Source organism: Hemitrygon akajei, chromosome 7, assembly GCF_048418815.1.
Source record: "Hemitrygon akajei chromosome 7, sHemAka1.3, whole genome shotgun sequence".
NCBI classification, from domain to species: domain Eukaryota; kingdom Metazoa; phylum Chordata; class Chondrichthyes; order Myliobatiformes; family Dasyatidae; genus Hemitrygon; species Hemitrygon akajei.
This window is the reverse complement of record NC_133130.1, coordinates 82,178,252-82,184,251: the sequence shown is the minus strand read 5'-3', so window position 1 is coordinate 82,184,251 and position 6,000 is coordinate 82,178,252.

Below are 6,000 nucleotides of genomic sequence, written 5' to 3'. Positions count from 1 at the left end.
AAGTCTGTGTTTTCAGTGCCACCTATGTAAGCCAAGGCGGATCTAAAATCCAGAACCCTTTGGGAATTTGCCAAGATACGGGTGATTCTACTTTCTCATTGTCAGCACCGTGGCACAGATGCAGAACTTTCAATAACCTGGGTTCAGCCTGGACCTCCGATGCTGGTGCTTTGTTGTTTTCACGTTGTGTCGTGTGTGGGTTTTCTCCAGGTGCTGCAGTTTCCCCCCATGTTCCCAAAGCCACGCAGGTCAGTCGGTTTACCACAGGCACTGTAAATTACCAGAAAGGTGTCGGTGAGTGGCAAAATCTGGTGAGTGTTGGTGGAAATGTAATGAGAGTAAAATGGGATTGCCGGAGGATTGGTGTAAATGAGCACTTGATTGTTGTCCTTCTACTGCACTGCATGACCCTGTGGCTCTACTTCTATCTATGACAAATATCAGAGTGTGAGGTTAAATAATATATTGACATCTATCAAAGGTGAAAGCATCTGCATTGGTGAAATGATGAAATTTTAAAAAAAATCTTATACCAAAATAGTAATAAAAAGACAAAATTTTGAACTGATCACAGATGCATAGACAACCACTGGCTAGCTCCACTTCATGTGCACTTGACCTCTTGCTCTGATCCTTCAATCATGCTGAGTCCAGTGCCTTCCCTAAGTTGCTGAGCTGAGGGGCTGGATCTGTTGTGCCTTTGTTCCCTCAGCTTTACACCAGTCAAGGCTGGCACATCAGATTCAGCCCCACTCGTCTGAATGTCATTACTGCCCTTAACTGTTTAAGTGAGTTTATGTATTTTTCTTTTATTGACTGTATATTTATGTATTACAAGTTCAAGTTCAAGTTTACTGTCATTTCAACCATGCACATGTATTGCACATGTATACATTTAAATGAAACATTATTCTTTTGGGGCCATGGTGCAAAACACATTACATATTGTCACAAACAGCACATATCAAAGGTTTCAAAGGTACATTTAATGTCAGAGAAATGTATACAATATACACGCTGAAATGCTTTTTCTTTGCAATCATCCACGAAAAGCTGAGTGCCCCCAAAGAATGAATGACGTTTAAATGTTAGAACCTAAAGTCCCCCCCCCAGCTCCCCTCCTTCCCACGCATAAGCGGCAGCAACCAACAATCCCCCCCTACCCCACTGGCAAAAAACAGCATTGGCACCTGCCACCGAGCACTCAAGCGTGAGCAAAGCAACAGTAAAGGCACAAACTTACAGTACACTGAAGACTGCTCATTCACCCAGTGTTTGACATACCATAGGCCCTCTCTCCATGAAAGAGGTGCCTCCGTTTCACAGTGAGAGGGGAGACATAACAAACAACTCGCTGGTTTACAATGTTAAAAGTCTGTTGCGTTGCTTTTCCAAGCTCCGTGCCCAAAGATCTTGGGTCTTTGGGCAAAACAGCCTTAGATTTTCTGATTCCCACGATACACCAATCTCCTGCCCGGACACCAACCTCTGAACCCCCCATCTCAGAGCCATGAAATCTCGGACCTCTAAAGGGAAAAATAGAGATATTAAAGATGGAAATAGAGCTGTTTCTGAAGATGCAAGCAAAGGAGTAGCCGTTAGGCATCATTCATTCCCCTAAACATATAGCTACGGTCCAGCACAGTCACCAAATAATACTTGCACATGTCCCTGACTGGCATGATTAACAGACTGACATAAAGTGTGAGGTGCACGTTTAGTAAGACAGTATAATGTTACTAGCATTACAGGTTGAGCACACCCAGTCCAAAATTCCAAAATCTGAAAACCTCCAAAATCTGAAATATTTTTGAGCACTAACATATTGCTACAAATGGAAAATTTCACAAGGTGCTGGGAAAGTCCTTAGGAGATGCACAGGCCTCTGTGCACCACACATAGTTCTAAGAAGTGACCACACATATGTAATGAAGAAAAGTTACTGAAAAAGAGAAAAACACTGCATAAAGTGAAAGTAATGATCTTGAGCAGGTGTTGAAAGAGTGGATTCATCAGTGTTGGAGCGAAGACAATGCCAAACAGTGTCTTGGGAGACCAAGATAATGATAGCCTACCTTTCTGATGGTTCAAAGTACACGGTATTGTTCCATGCACAAAAATGATTTAAAATTGTTTAAAATATTATATAAAACTACTGTCAGGGTACATGTTTAAGCTGTATACATAATGTAAATAGATTGTGTGTATAGACTTGGGTCCCATCCTCAAGATATTCATTATATAGATGCAAATATTCCAAAATCTGAACAAGTCTAAAATCCAGAACTCTTCTCTCCCCAAAGCATTTCAGATAAGGTGTGCTCAACCTGTATTATAATAAAATAAACGGTCATATAAATATTTAATCAATTAACAGAAGTTTAATGAGTTTTGAAGTTGATCTTTATATTTTTCTGATTACTTTTATTTTAAAATCATTAAAAACATTTGGCAACAGTTCAAAGAGTTCTCTAACAACACAAGCTGATCTGAACTTCATCAAAACAGTTTATGGGCTGGACCAGAGTTACTTGTTGCTTTTGGTCAGCTACCCTTAAGAACAGCAGAGCTGGCAAGGTTGCTAAGAGCCATGGCCAGCAAAGGTGAGGGCAGTCGTGAGAAAAACCATAAAGTCTAGTAAAAATCTGACCCAGTTGGTTTTGGATGTACAACTCTGAGAGAAGGTTGAATAATCACCATATAGTAAACTTTTCACCATTATCTGGTACAATGGCTAAGAGTTTTTAGTTACAATGAGGGAGAATCTGTCATCATTCAGTAACATTTGAAGTTTGTATATTTGTGGTAAAATCCAGGCTGTGCTGCTGAAGTTGCTGTTGGTGATGGTCTTATTCCGTGCTGTTTGTTAGCCTTCTCCAGCAGAATTCACAAGAATCAAGATGTGACAAAAAATATCTGTTTCTGCCATTATGTTACCTGAAAGTTGCAAGAGGTGTAAGAGAATTTTTTGCAAACTTCCTGATACCAACTTCGCACCCACCGCCAAAAAAAAAACTATTTATCTATCTGGATTGAAATTCTCTCAGGTGAATGAGATATAAGGTAATGAGTGTTAGAATACTTTGAGGCTTTAATGATGTTCTGATCTTTGGTCAGACCAAGTCCAGTTTTCACCCAGTCCATCACGGGTAAAGCCCTCCTACCACTGAGCCCATCATCAGGACCCCCCTCCCCCGTCCCCACCCCACCAACACCCAGGCTATGCTCTCTACCTGCTGCTGCCATCAGGAAGAAGGTACTCAGGACTCACACCACCAGGTTCAGGAGCAGTTATTACCCCTCAGCCATTGAGCTTTAGAACCAACTCGGATAACCTCACTCATCACTAAAGGACTCCCACAACCTATGGACTCACTTTCAAGGATTCTTCATTTCACGTTCTTGATATTTATTGGTTATTTATTCATTATTATTATTTCTTTCTTCTTGTATTTGCACAGTTTGTTATCTTTGCACACTGGCTGAACGCCCAAGTTGGTGCATTCTTTCATTGATTCCATTAGAGTTATTATTCTATGGACTTATTGAGTATTTCTGTGGGGAAATGAATCTCAGGGTTACATATGGTGACACATGTGTACTTTAATAATAAATTTACTTTTAAGTTTGAACTTTGGTATCAAATTCTGTGAAATATTTTAAAATATTAGTTTAAAAGAGCAAACACAAGGAAATCTGCAGATGCTGGAAATTCAAACAACAACACACACAAAATGCTGGTGGAATGCAACAGGCCAGGCAGCATCTATAGGGAGAAGCGATGTCGACGTTTCAGGCCGAGACCCGACGAAGGGTTTCGGCCCGAAACGTCGACATCGCTTCTCCCTATAGATGCTGCCTGGCCTGCTGTGTTCCACCAGCATTTTGTGTGTGTTGTTGTTAGTTTAAAATAAATGTTTTCTTTAAGTCTCGGCTTGCTGGCTATGAAAATTCATGAATGTGATTGGCTATCTTGTCAGCTTGGTGACATTACTGAGTGAATGCTTGAATTCCCATGTGATGACAATCCTTGAGGAAAAGCAAAGTTCCCTTTTGAAGAGCTCTTTTCAAGTGCAATGGCAAATCCCTTCACTTATTCAACACAAGCCACTGTAATTTTATAATAAACATACTTAAATAGCAGCTGGACTATCACAAATGGGATTACCTCATTTTGCGGTTTGTGAGAGTATTTCCCTTCATATGTACACAAGCAAAGAGTAAATGTGAGAAAGCCAAGATGATACCTATTTTTTTTATCAATAAATGAATGGAATTGGGGGATGTCTAGGTAATTTGTTGCCTAATTAATATTGTGGGGATTTGATGTTTGCGATCAATTTCTCCACACACTATTTAAAAATTGTCCCATTGATTTCTGAGACTTTGTCATGGGATCAGTAATATGAAATATACACAATTTCTATTAAAACAGGTATTTTCCATGCTTATTAATATCTTCCTCAAACACAACAGAATCTAAAGCTCCTTTGTTAATTTAACCTTAGTTTCAGCCTTGATCTTACTACAAACACCAGAAACTAATCAAGCTGCTGTATGGAGCTCCCTCTGTTGGGTAATGGCAACACCAAGCATGCTTTACAACAATGTCCCATGTTACTATATTAGCCATGGCAGGAGCTGGAGCCTAAGAATCAACCATAGCCACTTTGGTCTAAGATGTCATTGAAACAATACTTGAGATAACTAACAATTAAAGTGGGTGTAATTTCAAAACTTTTTAAATTGCTTCTGAAGTAGTCTCCAAAATAATTATGACATTTTATATATGGCATATGATGTAATGATTCCACTCTTCAAGAAGAGAGCAAGGCAGAAGAAAGGAAACTATAGATCAGTTAGTCTGACCTCAGTAGTTGGGAAGATGTTGGAGTCAATTATTAAGGGTGAAGTCCAGGATACTTGGAGGCATATGATAAAATAGCCCGTAGTCAGCATGGTTTCCTCAAGGGAAAATCCTGTCTGACAAATCTGTTGGAATTCTTTGAAGAAATAACAAGCAGGATAGACAAAGGAGAATCAGTTGACGTAGTGTACTTGGATTTTCAGAAGGTCTTTGAGAAAGTGCTACACATGAGACTGCTTAGCAAGCTATGAGCCCATGGTGTTGGAGGAAAGATTCTAGCAAGGATAAAGCAATGGCTGATTGACAGGAAGTAAAGAGTGGGAATAAAGGGAGCCTTTTCTGGCTGGCTGCTGGTGACTAGTGGTGTTCCAGAGGTCCCATCTGTGTTGGGAGCGATTATTTTTATGTCATATGTCAGTGATTTGGTTGACGGAATCAATGGTTTTGTTACCAAGTTTGCACACGATATGAAGATAGGTGAAAGGACAGGTAGTTTTGAGCAAGTAGAGAGGCTACAGAAGGACTTAAACAGACTAGGAGAATGGGCAAAGAAGTGGCAGATGGAATACCATCAGGAAGTGTACGGACATTCACTTTGGTAGAAGAAATGAAAGGGTTGACTAATTTCTAAATAGAGAGAAAATACAAAAAAAACTGTGGTGCAAAGGGACTTGGGAGTCCTTCTGCAGGATGTCCTAAAAGTTAATTTGCAAGTTGAGTCTACGGTGATGAAGGCAAAAGCAATGTTAGCATTTGTTTCAAGAGGACTAGAATATAAAAGCAAGGATGTAATATTGAGACTTTATAAAGCACTGGTGAGGCCTCACTTGGAGTATTGTGAGCAGTTTTGGGCCCCTTATCTTAGAAAGGATGTGCTGAAACTGGAGGGTTAAAGGAGGTTCATGAAAATGATTCCAGGACTGAACAGTTTGTCATATGAAGAGTGTTTGATGGTTCTGGGCCTGTATTCACTAGACTTCAGAAGAATGAGAAGTGTCCTAATTGAAACATATTGAACTGTGAAAGGCCTTGATCGAGTGGATGTGGAGAGGATGTTTTCTATAGTGGGAGGGACTAAGACCAGATGACACAGCCTCAGAATAGAGGGACGTCCTTTTAGAATGGAGATGAGG